The sequence below is a fragment of the Vipera berus genome, assembly GCF_964194415.1.
Source record: "Vipera berus genome assembly, chromosome: Z".
Classification (NCBI taxonomy): Eukaryota; Metazoa; Chordata; class Lepidosauria; order Squamata; family Viperidae; genus Vipera; species Vipera berus.
In genome coordinates this window covers 79,735,387-79,759,650 of record NC_138205.1, presented here as the reverse complement: position 1 = coordinate 79,759,650, position 24,264 = coordinate 79,735,387, and the positions used below count along the sequence as shown (strand labels likewise).

Here is a 24,264-nt window from a genome sequence, read left to right as displayed (position 1 = left end):
AGAGAGAGACAGAGACAGAGACAGACAGACAGACAGACAGACACATACACACACACACACACACACACACACACACACACAGAGAGAGAGAGAGAGAGAGAGAGAGAGAGAGAGAGAGAGAGAGAGAGAGAGAGAGAGAGAGAGAGAGAGAGAGAGAGAAAGAGAGAGAGAGATGATACAAGCCAGGCTGGAGTGGCCTGATTCCCAGAAATATGCTGTTGTTTTGAAAGCTTCTGAGATAACAGACTGAGCAAAAAATGTCCCTTTTAAAAGAGGGCTTATAAACCAATTAATTCAATTTTAGCACTATAAGAGAGTATATCCTAATGGTACTGTCAGTTTCTTTATGGAGAAGTTTCAGGAGGCTGAGAAATGAAGAGAACATGCCCATTTTGATGTTATCTCTTGAAGATATCGCTCTGTATGATTAAACATATTAACCGTTGGTTTAATCTGCTGTAATTTGTGTCACATATTGTCTGTTCAAATTATTGTTTCAGAGAACAAAGGGAAACATAACAGAAGATTCTTTCAAGAATCTTTAAAGCAAAGATTCTTTCAAGAATCTTTAAAGCAATTTAGACCATCTTAAATCTTATGAACCCCTCATACAACTAATTTCTATAAAATCTGGGTGTCCAATTGCTTCTGCATTGGTGGCCAAGTTTTAAGGGTTAACTATATAAATATAAATATAAATTTGATTGCTTAATTTCTATTCATTATGACAAAAAAGGGAGGGGAGCAAATAACATTTCCACCAATGTGTGGAATGTATTTTTTAAAATAGAAACTTAGCTTGCCTGGAATAGCGTCATTTTGAAATTCTACAAAACGTAACTATTTTATTGAAAGATAAAGACAAGTTGGCAAATAGATTATGCATTTTAACAGTTCCTTTAGAAGAAGCAGGATTTACCAAAATGAATATTACAAGAAAGAGAGGGGGTTGCAAACATAATTAATTTCTGTTATTGTATTGTTTTATCTGGCTATGTAATAGAGAATCAGAAATTTCCTAAAATCCCTTTTCTTCTCTGCTGGGTGAAAAGTCAACTAAATTGTATCCTTGTTTACAGTACTTAGACATAAATCTGCTATTTATTTTTCTAGGGGACAAATATGCTTTCATTTTCAATTTTTTAAAAAATACCTCAGGAATAAAATGATGTAAACAGCACCCATTGCAAAATATCAGGAAGAAGAATATGTGAAGACCACAAGAGATCAGAAAAAGGAAAAAAGACTGTAAGGTTTTACACTTAGCCTCACTATTGCCCCAGCATTATTCAGGAATTTAAAAGAGCCAAAAGAAACTCCTGAGCCGAGGTTTCAGCAAGCAAACAACTTTTATTTTGATCAAAATAGAGTTGGGTGGCCACATCTCTCTTCGTGGCTGGTAGAGAGATGAAGGCAACAACCAGGAAAGATGTCTTCCACCTTTTTACCCCTTCAGAACAAAGAGATCTGGTCTTGGTACTAGGAACCAAAAGGTACAGAAAAATTAATTCCTACATGATGACTGATACACAACAACCCAGGCTCCACCATAACTCCTTTCCCCCTCCCCTTTAACATGAGGCTTTATTTTTCCAAAATACATAAAGCATCTGACTACAAAATAATGATTACAAAGTAACAAAACAATGATTACATAATAACAATACAAGTATCAATATAAAATGGTTACTAATGGTTACTATATAAAATAGCTGCTAATGTCAAACTTATACTAAAATCATAAGCACAATAAAATCCCTTCACTATGTTGGTAAATCTGTGGCATATTCATTTAAAGCAACTTTCTGGGTTTGTTCAACACACTGCTCTAACAAGCTGAGTTAGTAGAAAAGGACAGGTTAAAATTTAGTTGGCTAATTGTATTGTATAAACCTAACAAACACCCAACACCACCTATAACTCCAGAATCATACAAAGTTAACTGAGTTAAAGGAAGAGGTTAGCAAAACAAAAGCCAGACCATAATTTCCACTCTGGGAAGTGGCAGAGAAACAAAAGTGATCAGAGTTAATGATTTTTAGAGGGAATATGGGGAGGGGCCTGGAAACAAGTGATAGAACAAACTTAAATTCCTGTCAGGTTTTTACTGTTCTATTCAGCAGTCATCATAAAACAAATGGTGAATATGCCTATGCTCTAAGTGCCCATAAAATTATTGTGTGTGGGGGGGCAATCTATATGACTGCACTAATATGACAGACTTACCCAAAAATTAACCTAAGCCTGGCAACTTTAAGGTGTGTGGACTTCATCTCCTGGAATTCCCCAGATGGTCATGATCACATCTTAAGGTTCCCACTAGTTTATCACAATTTATCTTTTCTTTTTCTGGACTTCTGCATAAATGAAGTACAAGAATTGGCTAACATGCCAGCCTGAAATATAATTTGAGTATGTTGTGCAAATACTGTCCATGTAGGACTTTTCCCAAACAGGGAGATTTCATTTACTGAATATAGGTAATAAAAGCCAATGGAAATGAAGGAGGGCCCTTCTGTTTCAGCTGCAGAGTCCCAGGTGAAGCTGATTCCCTTGAAGTTCATTGAGGAGTTGACAATGATTGCTTTCAATTAAGGAGGCTTATGATGGGGCATAGAAAAGGAATTGTTTCCAAGCTTACTTTGCAGGAGGATTGAGGAGGTGAAAGAGGCAGGATGAGGCTGCTAAAAGCTATAGAGTTTTTGTTTCTGAGTTTTTTGGTTGGTTTACTGACTTCTGATAATATTTCAGATATTGCTAGAGAAGAGCAAGGGACTACATTAGTCAAAAAAGTTGAACCTGAAGCCTCCTCTCCTACAGAGGATTTGTTTCCCAGCTCCTTGCAACCCATCACAGTGCAGTGTGTTGAAGATGAAATGATGATACAGGTTCATGGAGATCTCTTTCAGACCGGCCATTTCATCCAAGCAAAGGATCTCAGCATTGGGCCACAAGCCTGCCATTATTCTGTGGCTAATGAGTCTGCTACTCTGATTATCTTCAAAGTGGAGCTCCATGAGTGTCTCCAGAACGTGCAGGTAATATTGCAGAATATGGTGAAAGAATTCTGGGCTGATTTTTTTAAAGTAAATTTTGTTAATGAATTCATTAACAAAATTAATTCCTGTGAAAATTCACTGCATTTTCACAGGAAGCTACAGCATAAACCAGGGGTGTCAAACTCAATTTCATTGAGGGCCGCATCAGCATTGTGGTTGCCCTCAGGGGGCCCGGTAGGTATGGCCAGTGTGGGCATGGCCTACTGGGTGGGCGTGGCTAGAGTGTGTGTGGCCTACTGGGTGGGCGTGGCCAGCTCTACATCGTTCGCATGAAGGGCGCCTATGGGGGCCTGGGCAGGAGTGGGACAGATCTGAGGGTCTCTGGCAGAAGGAGGGTCTCTGGGCCAGGGCCAAGGCAGTGGGGGGCGTTCCCTCACTGTTTCCAAGATGGCTTCGCAGGCCACATGAAACTACTTCGCGGGCCGCATCCGGCCCCCCGGGCCTTGTGTTTGACATGTCTGGCATAAACCATAATCCATAAACTACAGTGGCTGGACCAGAAATAAACCACCTTTTGGGTTAGTGAAAGATACAACATCTCAAGCTCTAGGTCTTCTGTTATATTAAAATACATAGGATGCTTCCCTCTTTTTAAAATAAAACACCAGTGGAATTTAGCTATATGCTGTAGACTATCCTGCTATGAAGAAATGGAAGACTTGTGGGTTTTATTGATATTCAAATGCTTGAAATAGTATGGGATTAGCAATTTGTATCAGGCTCAGGCAAACTGAGAAGACCATCTCTTTAACAAATGATGGCTGGCATGTTTATTAAAATTGAACCACTACTATGTTTGTGGTTTCATGACTCAGCTTAATTTGAATGGAAACCTTCACACCTGCATTCACTTCACTATTAACAATGTTCTCCCCCTCTGCAAATACCTAAAATACTTAACAGTTGGGGAAAATATTCTCCTTGACTTAAGAGAGATGTGGCTGTAATTGTATGATATGCATGTGTTAACATGTATAATTATCACCAACTATGTTCAGCAGCTTCTGCCAACCTAGCAGTTCGAAAGCACGTAAAAATGCAAGTAGAAAAATAGGGACCACTACGGTGGGAAGGTAACAGCGTTCCGTGCGCCTTTGGCGTCTAGTCATGCCGGCCACATGACCACGGAGACGTCCTCGGACAAGCGCTGGCTCTTTGGCTTTGAAACGGAGATGAGCACCGGCCCCTAGAGTCGGAAACGACTAGCACGCATGTGCGGGGGAACCTTTACCTTTTTATGTTCAGCAGAGTTAACCCACTTTTCTGGCTTTGCACAATATAAGCATGTATGCAAAACATTACATTGAAATGTAGTTCAGTATGTATGGAAACACAGCCTTGTTATGACACATACTCTGAAATGGAAGTGTGTCTGTATTCAGACATTTCAGCTACCACAGCTCGGCTTTCATGTTGCAAAGTGTGTGCCTAACTATAATAAATTATAAGCCATGGCTTATGAATTGTAAAAGCTCAGCTCAGTGTGAAGCATTTTATCTTCTGTCATGTATGACATATGAACCTGGTTTGTAGCATGTTTTTTGAATCCAGAATTAAATTGGTCTCAAATCCCACTTTTTACAAATATGAATCTGAAGAAAGGTTTAGCCCAAGTTCAATTTTTGAGTTCCTGAGAAAGTGCTGTTTTTAAACCACCATTTTTAATTTTAATGGCATTAATCCATCAAAAAAGGGAGTGGAAAGTAAAACCCCAAACATGCCTGATTTTATAACTTGGTTTATAACTTGCCATTATAAAACTGTAAATTCAAAACTGCTCTGTTCCAGGTACTTGACTTTGTGCTCTACAATGTTAGCTTGTACTATAAGCCAGACTCTGCAAGCAACCTGGCAACTGTTAAGAGTGTAGAGGAGTTCCCCATTACTTGCCACTACCCATGGTGAGAAGAGTTGTCTAAATTTGCCGTCCACTTGCTCACTTGCTTCGTGGTGATGTCCTTAAGTAACACACTTTCATTTCAGGAAAAATAATGCCAGCAGCAATGCCATCCAGACCTCTGGGGTACCTTTTACTTCAGCAATGTTTGAGGAAGGAAAGCAGTATTTTTCTTTGCGTCTGATGACAGGCAAGTTAGGTTCCACATTTTAGGTAAACAGCTTGGGGAAAACGTTTTAACGTTTTACCTGTTATTTTATAACTACAGATGACTGGCAAGCTGAAAAAGATTCTACTGCATATTTTCTGGGTGAGGACCTCCATGTTCAAGCAGATATCAGAAAAGGAAGCCACTTGCCACTCCGCCTGTTTATTGATACCTGCATGGTCACATCGAAACCTGATGGAGATTCTGATCCACAATACAAAATCCTCGACTTCCATGGGTAAAGTTAGTTCTAAGTATAAACTGTCCATAGGTGATACAAATTTCCAAAAATTGAAAATTCCTTATGGAATTTTAAAGACTATTTCCCAATTGCCTGTTACCTTAACATTACTGCTTGAGGGTAAACATTGAATGCGCAATTCTCAGCTTCATAGATATTCAGTGATGTCCTGGTTCATCAAGCCAGAACAATTTGTACAAGACTGACTTGTACTAATATTGAGTATTACTGTAACCGCAAACGACTTTATAGCCTGGTATAATGAAGTTCAAGGTGCTAACAATGACATACAAAGCCCTACATGGCATGGGTCCGAACTACCTATGGGAGCACCTTCTGCCAATGTCAACACCCCACCGTCCTGTGCGCTCCCACAGAGAGGGCCTCCTCAGGGTGCCACCACTCAAGGAATGTCGGCTGGTGGTCCCCAGGGGGAGGGCATTCTCAGTGGGTGCGCCAGCCCTCTGGAACTGCTTACCAACTGAAATCCGGATGGCCCCCGACCTCCGCACCTTCCGGCGCGACTTAAAAACTTACCTGTTCCAGCAGTCCGGCCTGGCCTGATAGCTCTAATTGGGGTCCCAGTTTGTTTTGACTATTGTTTTTCAGTATTGTTTCATTATGTTTACCTACCTTACTCTGTACACCGCCCCGAGTCCCTTGGGAGAAGGGCGGTTTATAAAAACAAACAAACAAACAAATAAATAAATAATGGATATGTTGTCATATCTAATTTAACCACACGAACAAAAAGTTGCTAGGAGGTCAATATTCTGCAAAATGTTTGATGGGTCCTCAAAGTCCTGAAAATTAAGCACTGTTACTATTCTGGAAAGAATAGAAAAGGGGAAGTAAGAGGCCTCATCCTCTGCTGTATGGGAGCACCACCTTATGAAACAAAATGCTTACTCTCCTCTGGAGTAGACTGTAAATCCATAAAACAACCGCACTTTCGCAAACCTAGAGTCCTATGCAGTGGTTCTAGGCTTCAGCAACACAAATTTCCTTGAAATTAAACAAAGTAAAGATGGCCAACAGATAATCAAGAGCTAAAAAAAATTAAATAAAAATAAAACTAGTTTATATTGTAATAATTATCTAACCACATCTTTTTTTCTGGATTTAGATGCTTGATAGAAAGAGATTCTCATGATGTAGGACCATCCTTCATAAGTCCAAGGCTTCAGTTAGAAACACTCCAGTTTACCATACCGGCATCCCAAATTGCGAGAGATGAAAGAAGCTTGGTGAGCAGTCAGTGATGCCCTTGCTTATCCTCTTATGCAATGGGATGCTAGCATTCTCTCCTCTAATCCTGTCTAATTTCCCCTCCCTATCAAGATCTACATTGCATGCCATCTGAAAGTCACTGCAGCTGCCCAGGAGCCAGATTTCTTAAATAAAGCTTGCTCATTCAACAGAGAAAGAAAGACGTAAGTACTACTTGTGTTTGCAAAAGGAAAAGAGACGTAAACATTTCTGAAACACGCTGACATTTTTTTTTCCTAATCTATCAGTTGGTTACCTATAGAGGGTTCCATGGAAATCTGTAACTGCTGTGAGACTAGGGACTGTGGTTCTCCTGGAAAGCACAAATTGAGTGACACCAGCAGTCTTCATGTGCCCAACCAAAGGAAACAAATGTCTTCTGGTAGGTTCAAACAGAAATAATGCACTAGATAAATAACTAAGTAACATGAGGTTTCCCAAAACTCTGTTTCATAACGAAACTGTACACTTTCATAAATAGTACTTCAGTTTGCTATTGAAGATGAACACACATGGATCGCTTGTCCCTTGCACAGGGAATAGGTTGATGTGATTTTATGGTAAAGCCTTAATTGGGACTCTCTCCAAACTCCCGTCCTAATCAAAATTTGTTTTATGTTTGGCTAGCTGTAGATGACATCTCTGAAGGAGAAATGGAAGCTGACCTTGTGGTGGGTCCTGTCTTAATCCGGAAGGCTGCTGGGAATCAAGAGAGAGATCAAGTAGGAATAGAGGAAGATATGCTGGCAGAAGACCAAGAAGCTAGTGTGTAACTCTGAAGATTTACATATTTCTGTTCTGTTTTTGCTTTTTTATTGTTATTAATAAACGTTATGCATTATATTTCAATCAGAATATTTATACAATGCTAACTGGATATGGTAAGCATTCCATTTAATGTGTTGAAAATGGAGAACAAAAAAGTATGTTATCAATATAATCACAATTTAGAGTATTAGTGGTACAAGCATGGAATTTTTTGACTTTCTCATGCAAAGTTGAATGTAATATTGAAATGATATTTCTGAAAAAATGTTTGTGTGTGTGTGTGTGTGTGTGTGTGTATGTATGTATGTATGTATGTATGTATGTTTTCTGAGGTTTTTGCAGGTGTTTGTATGTAGATCTTTGGTCATTCGGGTTTTTCCCCACGTAGAATTGGAGGTATCAGGGCAACGTTTCGACAAAATCTCATCCGTCATCCTCAGGCTGGTGACGCACACTTATTCTTCTGTTGGTCTGTCCAATGTATGTGGTGGGGCAGGTGGTGCATGGAATTTCGTATACTCCTTGGTTTTCTAACCCAATTATGTCTTTGGGGTTTCTTAGGATGGTGGATATTTTTTCTGTCTGTGCAGAATGCTGTTTTGTTGTTGTGTTTTTGGAGGATCTTGCTGATTCTGTCTGTGGTCCCTTTTAAGTATGGGAGGAGGGCTTTGCCATTTTCTTGTTCTCTGTCTTGGATTTTTGTGGGTGTCTCTCTTCGGATTAAGTTGGTAATCATGTTTTTTTGGAATCCGTTAGCTGTTAGTACATTAGTGAGAGTGTGTAGTTCGGTTTTTTAGGTGTTGTTCGTCAGCTAGGTGTTTTGTTCTGGAGTTGAGTGTCTTGGCTACGGAGTTGATCTGTGCTGGGTGGTGGTGTGAGAGTGCATTCAGGTAGCGGTTTGTGTTTGTGTTTTTATAGTAGATAGTGTGTCCTAGGGAGCCGTTGGATATCTTGTAGACTAAGACATCAAGGAAGGGAAGTTGATTGTTAACTTCTGTTTCCATGGTGAATTGTATTTTGGGGTGTAGGCTGTTGAGGTGTGTGAGGAAGTCATCCAGTTTCTTATTCTTCTGTTGGTCTTAAAAGGGACCACAGACAGAATCAGCAAGATCCCCGCATTGAAGAGCACAGGAACTCACTCAGAAAGGGAGAACAAATTTCATCTCTGTTCCAACACTTTAAAGCCAAGGGACACGAAATTGATTTAAAAAAACCAAAACTATCGCTAAAATTGAACATTTTAACAACAGAATAATCAGAGAAGCCATCGAGATAGAAAAACGCCCCCACAGCATGAACAAACGAGAAGATACCTCTCGCCTACCAGCCATTTGGAAACCCGCCTTGATTGACAGACGAGTCACAACCACCAAGAATGATACCAGACCCAAACTCATGATAACATCACATGACATCACCACCACACAACCATTCAAAAAGCAAATCCGAACCCACAACGATAACGACACACAACCACAAAACAGAAACCTAACTACAGCTGCAACATTAGCCACTTTAAACCCCTCCAAACCACACAATAAGCAAACTGACACCCACTATAAAAACATGGCACCACCACAAACACAGAGCCGAACAAAAGCAGCACAACTCACCAGTTCAGGTCTAAGGCTGGCAGCTGAGACCAGCCCATCCACTCAAAACACATCCCCACCCAATCAGAACACAGCCCCCATTCAAAACACACTCCCACCCAATCAAAACACAGCTAAGCCCCCACCTAATCAGAGCACACTTCCACCCCATCAGAACACAGCCAAGCCTCCACCCACAGAACACACCCCCTCTGGCAGTTTAAAAAAGAAGAAAAAACAGCCACTATCACACACTTCTCTCAGAAGAACGAAGCTGGCTGGTAAAATATCTTGCAGAACAATCAGAACTTTTCTCTTGGCATATTTACAGGTATATTTCCTGTGATAGAAACGGAAGCCGATTATGAAATTGGACATGAGTTTATTCTCAAGGCTGATAAAGAACTATATTGGATTTTCCACCCAAATAAAATTATGAAAGGCAAGTGGTGCTCTACAGATTTCTATCCTACCTATCTAAAAGCTGCACTGTGTAATGCATAATCTACTGTTTCTATTTTCACTGCCACTTTGCTACAAAGCACTTATGGACTTATGCTTAAAGCAATGGCGTAGTCAACAAAATGTTATGTTAGTTTCATGTGGGAAATATATCTTCAGGTTTGAGGCAGCCAAAGCAATATTGAACATACATCTGAATGATCTGCTTTTGAGTGAGCAGGAGTAGGGAACCCCATGTTCCTTTCTGCCAAAATAATCACTTTGCCCCTTAAAGCTCAAAAAGACTTTAAAAATATAAAAAATTATCTTTAAAATCCAGTTTTAACACTCATATATTCTTGTCCATAGATGAAGTGTTGGACATGGAATCTGATAACGAATCTGATGAGATATATTCTGGCAGCAAAGACCTGAACATTGAGACATCACCTGTGGAAGTGACCACAATAATTCCTAGAGGTATCATAATTGCATGGCATGAAAATTCTGGCAGTTGAAACTTAAGTCATGACTATTTTGAAATATTCTTAATTTCTTTTAGGTAATGCATCGGTGAAGGGAACTATCTTGAGACAAATCCTAATTACAGCAACTGGAATACTGTTTCCCCCTCCCCTACACTGAGCAGCATTGCTTAAATACACATGCGAAATTGCATGCATGTACATGTAAAAGTAAAGCATATTAAACGGACTTTTATTGTAGGTGAATGATTCATTTCAAGCAACTTTAGGCAGCTCTCCTGCTTCCTCATATATTGTGGTTCTTTCTATCCTAGATATCTACAAACCACACAACAAAATGCATGATCAAATTTCTGCATTTTCATTGCCATTTTACTACAAGATTTTTTTTCTGCAGGAAAGTATAACTAGTTACAGTGGTATTGATGTAAAAGATATATATCAAAAATATATATTAAATTTGGAGATACCACCACTCATTTCTCTTGCAGAGTGGGTATCAATTGGAAAGGTATTGAAGGAAGTACAATATATGAGGAAGCAATTTGGAGAGACTACAGTGTAGAGTTTGAGCACTTTTGCTTAAAGCAATTGCATAGTCAACAAAATGTTACATAAGAGTTATGTGGGAAATGTATCTTCAGGTTTGAGGCAGCTAAAGCAATACTGAACATACATCTGAATGATCTGCTTTTGAGTGAGCTGGGGTAGGGAACCCCATGTTCCTTTCTGCCAAAATAATCTCTTTACCCCTTAAAGCTCAAAAAAACTTTAAAAATGTAAAAAATTATCTTTAAAATCCAGTTTTAACATTCAGATATTCTTGTCCATAGATGAAGTGTTGGACATGGAATCTGATGATGAATCTGATGAGATATATTCTGGTGGTGGAGATCTGAACATTGAGACATCACCTCTGGAAGTGACCACAATAACTCCTCGAGGTATCAAAATTGTATGGCACGAAAACTCTGGCAGTTGAAACTTAAGTCATGACTATTTTGAAATATTCTTAATTTCTTTTAGGTAATGCATCGGTGATGGGAACTATCTTGGGATAAATCCTAACTACAGCAACTGGAATTCTATTTTTGTTTCTCCCATTTAGCAGCACTGCTTAAATACAAATACGAAACTGCATGCATGTACACATAAAAATAAAGCATATTAATAAATATTGATTTATTTCAAGCAACTTTAGGCAGCTTCCTTGCTTCCTCATATAATGTAGTTCTTTCTATCCTAGATATCTACAAACCATACATCAAAATGCATGATCTATTTCTGTATTTTCACTGCTATTTTGCTACAAGAATTCTTTCTGCAAGAAACTATAACTAGTCACAGTGGTGTTGCTGTAAAAGAAAACCTACTTTACCTTAACCAACCATTCTATAGATCAATGTTGACAAATGTCATGCAGATATAAGCCAAATTTTGGGTTCATGTGTAATGTAAAACTTTGGGTATGTATTTATATATATCAAACTTGGAGATTACCCCTCCCCCACCTTTTCCTTGCAAAGAGATCTGGCTGGTATCAATGGGGAAGATATTGAAAAGTACAATATGTGAGAAAGCAATTTGGAGAGACTATAGTTTAGAGTTTGAGCACTTTTGCTTAAAGCAGTGGCATAGTGAACAAAATGTTACATAAGAGTTATGTGGGAAATATATCTTCAGGTTTGAGGCAGCCAAAGAATATTCAACATACATCTGAATGATGCACTTTTGAGTGAGCGAGGGTAGGGAACCCCATGCACCTTTCTGCCAAAATAATCTCCTTGCCCCTTAAAAATGTAAACAATTATCTTTAAAATCCAGTTTTAATTCTCAGATATTCTTGTCCATAGATGAAGTGTTGGACATGGGATCTGATGATGAATCTGATGAGATATATTCTGGCGGTGGAGACCTGAACATTGAGACATCACCTCTGGAAGTGACTACAATGACTCCTCACGGTATAATTATAATTGCATTGCATGAAAACTCTGGCAGTGGAAACTTAAATCATGACTTTATTGAAATATTCTTAATTTTTTTTAGGTAATGCACCGGTGAAGGGAACTATCTTGGGACAAATCCTAACTACAGCAACTGGAATCCTGATTTTTTTTCTTCCTTAGCAGCATTGCTTAAATATACATACCAAATTCCAGCAACTGGAATTCTGGCTTTCCCCCCCCCCTTGTTTAATAGCAATGCTTAAATATACATGCCAAATTCAAACAACTGGAATACTGTTTCCCCCCCCCATTTAGTAGCATTGCTTAAATACACATGCCAAATTGCATGCATGTACACTAAAAATAAAGCATATTAAAGGCAATTTTATTGTTGTTGAATTATTTATTTCTAGAGATTTTAGGCAGCTCTCTTATAATATCATGAATTTTCAGGTTTGTTGAAGCAATGGGGAAGAAGATCCATTAATACAACGTGCACTTCCTACTAACTAAAATTCCTACAAATTGCATGAATAATTAACAAGTTAAGGTATACAAAAAATACGTTGTACAGCTAACTGCCTATAGTAATCCTTTGTGGTAATTTAAATATAATTTATTTTTATTTTCTCAAAAAACCCTGCTTAGCTCAGAAGTGTAGACAAATTGTAAGAATGTTTTAAATGGGAATTATATTCTCATTTATCTAATTTTTTTGTTATTCTTTTAATAAATCAGTTTTTCTAATTGCTGTTGGTGTCATACAAGCATCTCAAACCTATGCATATCTATTTAAAAACAATTCTCATTGAATTTAGTGAGGTACGAAAATTTCTAATAAAGCAGGATAATGCTCTAATCAATAAGCCAAATTTTATTTAAGAATTCTAGAATATTACATTTTATTTCTTTGAATGTAGTAAAACGGTTGTGAATTTCAAATGCAAATACATTTAGAGAAGAGATGTTCCCACTTTTCACACAATTTCATTTTTTGTAGTAGCCAAGCAGTTACTGTAAAAAGGGTGTTAACATGACACACATGCTTACAGTAGCAACTGAGTAATGTTTAACTTAGAAGACTTAATTTACCATCTTAGCTGCAACAGGAATACATGCTTAAAATCCACTGTGCTCTAATTCTACAATCTAGAGCACGCACGTCAATACTGATGCATTATACTGAAACCGTGCCCACTCCATTGCCGGCAATGGGGAAAAAGTCACAATACATCGTGCAATATTACATGATGTCGTGAGTTTGACATGCCTGATCTAGAGCATGTGACATTCATTGGCACCAATATGCTTGTGCCTGTCTCTGACCCCATATTGTTGTGTGTTTTTTTTAAAAAAACTAAGTAAATATAGCAAACCACAGACATTTATTTTCAAAAAACCTTTGGAAAGTAAAAAAAAATGAATTGCTCCTGTCCAATGTTTGATTTAAAATATATTTGCCAGCCTTTAAAAAGGATCTAAGTAGATCCTGTAGCAATAAGATTTTATAAGCTTTCCAAGAAGATAGAAGCCTTTTTAACAAATATTGATTTGAAATAAATATCTTTGACAAATTGAGTCTTGGGTAGCTTAAGGCCAATGGTAAAAGGCAGAAGTAAAAAACTGTGTCCTAGGAAATTGTTGATTAAACTTTTCCAATCCTTTACAATTAGATGCATTGGACAAGGAGAGAGAAATGTAAAAATTTATGATGTATTTAATTACTGATCTTTGTAACCTAGCGCTTAAGACTTGGCTAGGGAAATCTTTTTTGAATCCTAAAGCTATATGGCTAATTTTTTGTTTAATCAGATAGCATATCTGAATGTGAAAAGCAAGGCTTCTCTATGTTAATTAAGCACTGGCTGAAGGAAGGAAGCAGAGCCACAAGAGATTAGCTGGAAACAGCCTTGGGAAACAGCCATCTATTAAGCTGTCAAGAAATATTGTGAACACCCCATTAATTTTTTGCAGATTTTACAGTTCAGTGACCTTGATGGCTTTTTAGTCAAAATAATTCTGCTGCTCTGTAGAAATAGACCATACATAGAATATTATGTCTAATAATTGTGTGCATGTGTGTATACACACCCACTCACACAAGTTTTACTTTTATCTTTGTCTTAAAAGATGACAAAAACCATCTCTTTATGAACGGAGATTTTAGAGGTCAAGCTTTGTGCTCTATACAGAATCCACTAGACTAGAAAATCTCTTAACAGCTGATCATGAAGGGCCCAATAGCAAAGGAGAACTCATTCCTTTGTATGTAGTCTTGTTCCATTTCTTGGGAAGTTAAACAATCAGGAAGTATTTTTTGACATAGTCTGAAATATCCCTTGTAGTTTTAATCCATTGATTCTGGCCCTATAACACACTATATATTTTTCATTCTATTCCTTCACTTTTTCAAATGATTTTCCAGGCGCTCAAACAAGCTTGGCGTTCTGCCAATCCAACCACTACCACGTGACCCCGTTTACCCTTCCGCGCCCAAAAGCGATCTAGCCCGCAGCTGTAAGAAACGCCCTTCTCCCGTTCGATTTTTACCCTGCCTCCTCCCGCTCGCCTGGCGGAATGAGGGCGTTCCCTTTCTATTAAGAAGCCGCTGACCCTTGCTTTCCTTTCCACTGCTCGTTCTGCGCATGCTCTCATTCCTTGAAAAAAAGGGAAGCAACGTGAGAAAGGCAGCGAAATCCGAGCAACAGGAGAGGAGGGGGGAGGAGAGGAAGGAGCAAACGATCAGCTGAGTTCTATTTGTCCCGTGATCTGCGGTGCCTGCGCGTGCGCGTGGTGGCTGGCTCGTCTGCCCGAGTGAAGATGGCGGCCTCCACAGCTCAGCTCTGAAGTGGACTAGGCGAGTTTCGAGTAGCCGAGAAGTCCAGCTAGGAAGAGGCTGCTCCGCAGCACCACCTGAAATAGTTTCGGGTGTTGCTGGCTCGGTACGTTTCTTTTGCTGTGCAAGGCTTGGGGAACCTCCTCACAGGCTTCCAGGTAAATGGATGGAAGGACGAAAATGGCAAGACAGATTCAGGAAAAGCTTTGCAAATAGCGAGGATAGGAAGAAAAAGGGGATAGTTAGGGATAGACTTCCTCCTTTGTGAGCCGAGGTTCCGTGTGCCGCCCGCCTCGTTTCCTCCCCTTGCACAGAAATAGTAAATGAGGAAAGGCAAGTATCCAGTTCTCCCCTCCCCCCGCTCCAAACTTTTCTGTGAAATTTCTGAGCTTTCTTTTAGCTGGGCTCTAGGCAAGAAGTGAATTGTTCATATGTTCATTACCCTGGAGGCATCCATGTACCTGAATTTATTCCCGTGGCGGCTGTAGCATCACACTCCCCTTGGCTGTTCTTGCCCTATTGGTCCACGTGTTTCTTGCCTGAAGCTTTCAGGATAGTGAAAGCATCTCTTCCATATCGTCTACTTGTCCACCACATACAGCATCTTCATCTGCCCCTTCAGAAAAGTATACAGTAGTAGTAATATAACTTAAGCAGTACAACTAGTTTATGTTTTTAATTTCCAAGCATTTTTGCAATTATGTGTGCCAGAACGTTTAGCTTATAGTACTTGGTAATTTGGGGTCATGAACCAAAGTTGATACAACGGGCTTCAAGATACTGTTATGGAAATATCTTTCTCTTAATTATACATGGTAGTTTGAAGTTCCTTATATTGTATTTTTGCAAGGGCTTGCAGAGAACTGATGTTTCATAAACAGTAGTCTTTTCTAGGACATGGTAAATGTGCTTGTGTACTGCAAGTTCCCCTTTTGCAGAAAAATTAACTGTTCTTACACAGAGAGCCGTATTTGCGGGGAAGCAGAAAGAACTATCAGTGCTGTACAGCTAACAAAATATATTTGTGTTTCTCATGTCAGGGAAGGTACTATATAAAAAAAGTCTAAAGCAGTTGCAGAATTTTATCTTGTATAAGTGAATGTTTTTCTGATTCAGATTATTCAATCATTAGTAATCTGTATGATATTACCTTTTGGATTTAGGATCTGTAGCTACAGGGTGGTCTATTTATTTATTTATTTATTAAAATTCCATGCTGCCCATTTCTCTGCATTTATGCATTTTCTTAAAAAAAACCCTACCCCATTACATGCATTCTATTCTGAGAATTCATTACCTATAAAATAAAGCTTCCTGCAAAGACAGACTTAGTGGCTTGTAATTATGTATACAATGTTATAGTTACCCTTTTTATGGCAATTAACATGCACATTCTGTAATATTTCTGACTAGATGTAGATAAACTAGGCCTCTGCTAGCCCTTTATATTCTTTTTTACAATTTCAGGAATAGTTTAATATCTATAGTTTGGTGAAAATGCTTCTGACTATTTTCAAAAGTTATCTGCAGATTTTAATTATTCAAGTTTAGCAAATTCTGTAAATTACAGTATATTTCACTGATTTTATATTGACTGCTTAGTCTTAATAACTGTTTTGATATCCCCTGTGTTTAATGTTTAGTTTTAGAATGAATTATTTCAGTATTTTAACAAAGTAAAAACATTAGATATGTTGTTTAATAAACTATGATAACTCAGAACCAATCCCTACTAGATTTGGGAAAGCTTTAAGTATACATCTTTAAGAAATATATTAATGAATTTGAGTTTAAAATACATTATTTGAATAAAATTCTATCAATGCCTCTAATTTTCAAGATTCAGTTTTGTATTTTAAATTTAAAGAGGCAAAAAAATACTTCACTGATTTTCAGATTGATTAATAATAAGAAAAATATTCCTTTCAAAAATCCTTTGTGTTTAATAAACATGTTATGCATATTGACTTGTTTATTTTGGGATAATGTTTGAGCATCACTTTTTAATTTTAATAAAATGACTTCACCATTTTCAGCTTTTTTATGAATGAAACAGTACATAACTCAGTAAAAACAGCTTAGCCTTAGGAAGTACTTTAAATACATTACAATGTTTTACTTTTCAGCAGTTTCGTAGAAAACAAATGAAATTAATAAATTAGGTGATTGACAAATTAGAAATAAAGTTTGTTAAGTGAGATTTACTTTCTGGTAAGTGGACATTGCCCTTTTTAACAAAATTTATACAATATCATTGATTGCAGTGAAAAACAGTTTAAATGATGATACACAGATACACACAAACATTGTGCTTGCAGTTTTCTATTTTTCTTCATATGCTGGTGTATAAGGAATAGTTATAAAAATTAATAGCTCAATAAAAATTACTCTAAAAACATTTTTTTTAATTTTGCAACAGTGTTTCATGTTTGTGTCAGAGTAATACCTAATAAGATTTAGCTGAATTTAATTTGAGGAAATTACTAGAAATGTATAATCTTGAAATGTGAAGGCTGTATGTAGAATATATGTATTATAACTGTAGACGAAACACATATGGACTAATACATTTCAGAAGGTTTCAGCCATGTAGGCTACATTTGTTTCCCTCCCATTTAAGGCAAAAAGTTTGTGTAATGGATTATTTTTCAATATATGGCAGGTCTTTTGTACTGCATTGTTAGATTTTGAAAAATCTGAAGAGTTCTGAGAAAAGAAAAGAAAGCATAGCTAAAGCTAGTTTATAACAACACCATTAACTGTTTTCATACCTTCTGCCCTCACAAACCATCCTTTATTCTATCATATTCAAGCACTGGTTCACACCCTGCTTTTTGATCTTTAAACTTCTCTTCACATTTTTTAAAGAATATAATCAATTCCATCCAATTACAACTTTATGCAAAGATTCTTCCTAAAGAATTATTGTTTATACTTTTGTTTGTGTATTTGTTTTATACTTCAGTCCTCATTCTGTCAATGATAAATTCAAGTATTACTTTTGCATGGGTCACTCACTTTTCAATCTACATTTCTTTACCATTTGTATTTTATTGTTTTATGACACACTTGTTAGGTATCTCATTCCAACTAGCTTCAGTTTATTTTTATGTTTTCATGAAATAGTGAGTTTTCACTTTCATATATGAAAGAAGGCAGAAGCCCTCTCTTGATACATTGCCATTTTTGTTTCTTTTAACAAACATTCCTTTCAGCACTTTCTACCTACATTTGCGCATTTGTCCATCCTTTTGCAAACATTCTATCATTCTGCCTTCCTTCTCTTGCTCTAGTGTTCCCCCCCCATCTTTCCATTTTCCTGTCAAACAGACTGTATTTTTGATACAGTGATTTTCTTATCTAGTCTACAGCATCATTTGCATTGAAAATATCCATATATTTATGATAATTGTATTTATTCTTGGTACATCTCTGCATAAATACTTTAAACTACTAGAGTCATCACACTTCTCTGTTTTACTTCCTGCTCAATGTTGAAAGAATGGTTAAGCATTCCATGTAAATTACACATGTCTTATTTCCACTGCATATCACATTAAAATCTTCCAGCCTTCAATTATTTATTTGCACAAAATATAGCCTCTTGACACACACTCTTTTTTAAAGCAAAAATTTTAAATTAACATTCCTTCTTGCATTCATCACTCAGTGGTTAAACAGTAAAAAAAATTCCAGCATAAAGGTACACTGCACTTCCAAAATTTTACTCAGTCACCTTTTGTCTCAAATATTGCTGGAGATTTACTCCAGTGTCTTTCTAGTATTGAGTATATACTCATTTATTTTTTCAGACTTGAGCAGCATGATGGCCTAGAGCAGGGGTAGGCAACCTCGACTTTTATGACTCATGGACTTCAACTCCCAGAATTCCTGAGCCATCTGGGTTGGCTCAGGATTTCTGGGAGTTGAAGTCCATGAGTCATAAAAGAGCCGAGGTTGCCTACCCCTGGCCTAGAGGTAAAAATACTCACCTCCTACTTGTAAGGTTGAGAGTTCAATCCTAGGAAGCAGCAGATGTTTCTCTACCAAGGTGCAAAAAGAAAATATCTGCTGTAAACTCCTCATAGGAGTCAGGAAGGGCATCCAGCCAATAATACTCTCAGCTCCATTCAGATGCCTCAACTCCACCCCAAATAAAGGAATTAAAAGAGTTGTAAAAATTTTTTGTCAGACTTTTAAATATTTCCTTTGATTCCTTAATGTGGGTGATTTTATAGTTTTATTTTTAATTTTATATATGTACTTATTGTAATTTATAATATTTTACTGCAACCATTTATAATGGAATCAGAAGTCTGTATTTTAGTAATACTGTTCCTTTGTGTCAAAAACTGCAATGTGGTTGGGTGCTTTAATTGCTAAAGCTAAATATATTTGGCTGAAATGTTTAAAGAACCAAATATATTACAGAAAATGGTTTAGTGCAAGCGTATTTATATGTTATCTACGGTATATTAAATACAATGTTCACTTCAAGCAGCAAATGAATCATTCATTTGAAGTTACACTTTATGAAATAGTTAATTATTGTTCAATAATTAAGTTTTCTACAAAATAGAAAATACAGATTTAAAGAAGAAATAAAATAAAAGTGATAAATACACAAAAAAGGAATGAAAGACCAAAAAGAGAGAAAAATATTTTTTTATTGTTTTTAAGGTGATATCATGGTTCCCTTTTTTCATATTATACCTTTTATTATTGTCAAACCTATAAGTTCGAAGTTCATTTTTTTTCCACAAAAAAATCCATAAAGGTTTTTCAGTCCCTAATAAATGTATTTATTTGCTATCTTTGCAAATTCTGTCATCTTCACTAATCATTCCTCCACTGTAAGTATTTTAGTCTTTCCACCTTTCTGCACATGATCAATTTGCTGCAGTTACCATGTATAAAAACATGGTATTTGTCTGTACATTAGCCCCCAAAAGAAAAGTTCTGGTTAATTAATTAATCTTTAACATTCTTTTTATAATCCAAAATTTTCTAGCCTTTTCAACGAATCCACTTGACATGATAAAAAGATTGTTTTTCATATTCCCAACATAGATTTGAAATACATTTATATTTTCTGGAGTTTTTATTGTGTCTGTCCAAAGGTACATTATTTTAAAAATTCTGTTTTAAATTACAGCGTGAATTTCAATCTTTTCAGCTATTGATCCAGCTGTATATAATAACCAAATTCTTGTTGTTGTTGTTAGTTGCGAAGTCGTGTCCGACCCATCGCGACCCTATGGACAATGTTCCTCCAGGCCTTCCTGTCCTCTACTATCTTCTGGAGTCCATTTAAGCTCACGCCTACTGCTTCAGTGACTCCATCCAGCCACCTCATTCTCTGTCGTCCCCTTCTTCTAGTGCCCTCAATCTTTCCCAGCATTAGGCTCTTCTCCAGTGAGTCCTTCCTTCTCATTAGGTGGCCAAAGTATTTGAGTTTTAGCTTCAGGATCTGGCCTTCTAAAGAGCAGTCAGGGTTGATCTCCTCTAGGACTGACCGGTTTGATCGCCTTGCAGTCCAAGGAACTCGCAGGAGTCTTCTCCAGCACCATAGTTCAAAGGCTTCAATTCTTTGGCGCTCAGCCTTTCTTATGGTCCAGCTTTCACTGCCATACATTGCAACTGGGAAGACCATAGCCTTGACTATACGCACTTTTGTTGACAGGGTGATGTCTCTGCTTTTTAGTGTGCTGTCTAGATTTGCCATGGCTTTCCTCCCGAGGAGCAAGCGTCTTTTAATTTCTTGGCTACAGTCCCCATCTGCAGTGATCTTGGAGCCCAGGAAAATAAAATCTGTCACTACCTCCATTTCTTCCCCATCTATTTGCCAGGAATTGAGAGGGCCAGATGCCATGATCTTGGTTTTCTTAATGTTTAATTTCAATCCAAGTTTTGCACTCTCCTTCTTCACCCGCAACAAGAGGCTCTTTAGTTCTTCTTCACTTTCTGCCATTAGAGTGGTATCATCTGCATATCTTAGGTTGTTGATGTTTCTTCCGGCAATCTTAATTCCAACTTTTGATTCATCTAGCCCTGCCTTTCTCATGATGTGCTCTGCATATAAGTTAAACAGGCAAGGCGACAGTATACAGCCTTGCCGGACTCCTTTCCCAATTTTGAACCAATCAGTGGTTCCGTGTCCAGTTCTCACTGTTGCTTCTTGGCCCACATATAGATTTCTCAAGAGACAAATAAGATGGTCTGGTATGCCCATCTCTTTAAGGACTTGCCAGAGTTTGTTATGATCCACACAATCAAAGGCTTTAGCATAGTCAATGAAGCAGAAGTAGATGTTTTTCTGGAACTCTCTAGCTTTCTCCATGATCCAGCGTAAGTTAGCAATTTGATCTCTAGTTCCTCTGCCTCTTCGAAATCCTGCCTGTACTTCTGGTAGTTCTCGATCCACATACTGCTGGAGTCTAGCTTGTAGGATTTTAAGCATGACTTTACTAGCATGAGAAATGAGTGCAATGGTGCGATAGTTTGAACATTCTTTGGCACTGCCTTTCTTTGGAATTGGAATGTAAACTGATCTTTTCCAATCCTGTGGCCACTGTTGAGTTTTCCAAATTTGCTGGCAAATTGAGTGTAGCACTTTTACTGCATCGTCTTTTAAGATTTTGAATAGCTCAGCTGGAATACTGTCACCTCCACTAGCTTTGTTGTTGCTCAGCTTTTCTAAGGCCCACTTCACTTCACATTCTAGGATGTCTGGCTCGAGGTCAGTGACCACCTCATTGTGATTATCAGGGACGTTAAGCTCATTCTTGTATAGTTCTTCTGTGTAAATTTGCCACCTCTTCTTAATCTCTTCTGCCTCTGTTAGGTCCCTGCCATTTTGGTCCTTTATCATGCCCATTTTTGCATGAAACGTTCCTTTCATCTCTCCAATTTTCTTGAAAAGATCTCTGGTCCTCCCTATTCTATTGTTTTCTTCTATTTCTTTGCATTGTTCATTTAAGAACAATTCTTAGCCCATGTTATTCTTCTCGTTCTTCTATTTCAAATTTTCTGAAATATTTTTCAAATAATTTGTCTAGTGACAAGCATGTTATAAAACAGATTATTTCACAGACTTTTCTATGTACTAGAATTAACACTGTGATTTTCAGACTTTATGTCAATCCAGGGAGACATTCCTTAACAACATCTATCATAAAACCTAGTGCAGAAAATGCTCAATCTTTTTAGGACAACCGTGCAATTCATAATAAACGGTAACACAAAGCCTGTACGCTCCCACAGAGAGGGCCTCCTCAGGGTACCACCAGTCAGAGAATGTCGACTGGTGACCCCCAGGGGGAGAGCATTCTCGGTGGGCGCACCAGTCCTTTGGAACCGCAACTACGGATGGCCCCCGACCTTCGCTCCTTCTGGCGTGATCTAAAAACTTATCTATTCGAACAAGCCGGCCTGGTCTGATGGGTTTGGGGTTTTAACATTATTTGTAACTAACTTACTACATTGGGCACAATCATTTAACTTTAAATCTTGTATCCTGTATTCTCATTTTTATTGCCCTGTACACCGCCCTGAGTCCTTCGGGAGAAGGGCGGTATATAAATCAAATAAATAAATAAATAAATAAATAAAATAAATAAATAAATAAATAAATAAATAATATTACAGCTGTGCAAATTATTGGAATACATACTTTATAATGAATGTTAATGCAAATGAAGTCTTATCTTGAAAATATTAAAACAATCATGTCCTTCAGAAGGTTAGCACAGTTACTGTTTCAAATTGCATGCATGGTGTACACAAAAGCAATTTCTGCTAGAATTGCTAGTGAAACAACTAGATGCACACAAGAGTTTTGCAACAAATTCATCTTTGAAGAATTAGGGCATCTGCATTCCTCATTAGATTCACATAGCTTTTTAAAGAGAAGGCTTTGTGAGCCTAATGAGGAATGCAAACATCTTAATTCTTCAAAGACGAATTTGTGACAAATCTTTCTTGAGCATTTTAAACAGGTATATTAAATATACATGATAATATATAAATAAATGGTAATATACATATTTAATACATGTGTTGTATATAATATGTTTAAATGTGTGTTATGTATATGTACACTTGGAGAGCAAGCAATTAAATTTCATATTTAATGTGTGCCATTGTGCCCACAGTAAAAAAACAACAATAAAGGTTATATCTATTTGTCTGTCTGTCTATCTATCTATCTATCTATCTATCTATCTATCTAGTAACTAATAAATAGTACTCCAGATCTTTACTGGTTGTTACCTGATCAACTAAACCAGACATGTCAAACACAAGGCCCGGGGGCCGGATGCGGCCCGCAAAGTGGTTCCAATGTACAATTTCGTGGTGGTCATCTATGCTGAAATACATTCAGTCTTAGCTCCATAATGCTGGCTGGAAACAGTGAGGGACCGACCCATGCCATGTCGGCACTGCCCCCTGGGTGCACACTGGGGAGGTATCACCCTTTGTGAGGAATTAAGAAATGCACCATCACCTGGAAGTGGCCAGCATATGACCCTGCCTACTTTGGGCAGGCTAGGGCCTGGGCAGCGTTGCGCTTCTCTTCAGATTCGTGCCACCAGGCTCAGCCTCTCGGCACTGTGAGGAGAGCACCCTGCTGCCTGCCAAAACCGGGCAGGCTGGGGGCTGGGCATCATTGCGCAGGTAACATTGACTCTCACACTGCTCATGGCATCCCCTCCCCCAGAGCCCACCAAGCCGGATATGTGAAGTAGGTGAGGGCCATGTGCTGGCCACTTCCAGGCAATGGTGCATTTCTTCATTCCTCATGAAGGATGACACTTCCCCAGCTGCGAAGGATGAAACTTCCCCAGCTGCGTTTCTTGCCTGTTTTTCTCCCTCCCTCATCTCAAATATTTTCCTACCACTCTGTTCTTGGAAGGAAGGAAGGAAGGAAGGAAGGAGAGGGAGGGTCTGAGGGAAGTCCTGCCTTAGTCCTGCCCTGCTGCCCTTTCACCATCCCCTTGCTCCCTCCTCCTGGCCTATCCTGGGGGGTCTCCGATCCTATTGCTAAGGAAGCTTTGGATACAAAGCCAGGTCTCCCCCCATGGAGAGGGAGTGGGCCTCCCTCTTGACTTTGCCCTCGTACCCATCATGAGCAACCTGGCTAAAGAGAGCAAGCACAGCAGCAGCAGCCTTGAGGAGGAGGTAAGTGCAGCTGGGTGCCACCTTGGGGAAGTGGAGCTGGGCTTAGTGCCATGGGTTCTTGATGGCTGGGCTGGGCATTTGACCTCCACACCACTGTCCAACCCCCCCCCCCCAAGGCCTGAGAGGAACAGTGAGGCTCCTCCAGTGGACCATGCCTTGGCACTTGCCCCGGTCCCATCTTCTTCTGCCAGAGACCTTCAGATCTGTCCCACTCCTGCCCAGGCCCCCATTGGCACCCTTGATGCGAATGATGTAGAGCTGGCCACGCCCACCCTGGCCACACCCACCCGGCCCGCCAAGGGCAACTGATGCGGCCCTCAATGAAATTGAGTTTGACAC

At 38.4% G+C, this 24,264-nt stretch overlaps 1 protein-coding gene across 4 annotated transcripts in view; it reads left to right on the top strand.

Moving 5' to 3' along the window:
- The first annotated feature begins 14,717 nt into the window (after nucleotides 1-14,717).
- DNAJC13 (DnaJ heat shock protein family (Hsp40) member C13) overlaps nucleotides 14,718-24,264 on the top strand; it is an 82,949-nt gene continuing 73,402 nt past the window's right edge. For 3 of the 4 annotated variants that reach the window (XR_014028405.1, XM_081343187.1, XM_081343185.1), the window contains exon 1: nucleotides 14,718-14,903. The gene's annotated coding sequence lies outside the window, so the exon portion shown is untranslated. The remainder of the gene's footprint in view (nucleotides 14,904-24,264) is intronic. The other variant, XM_081343186.1, reaches the window with a different exon arrangement.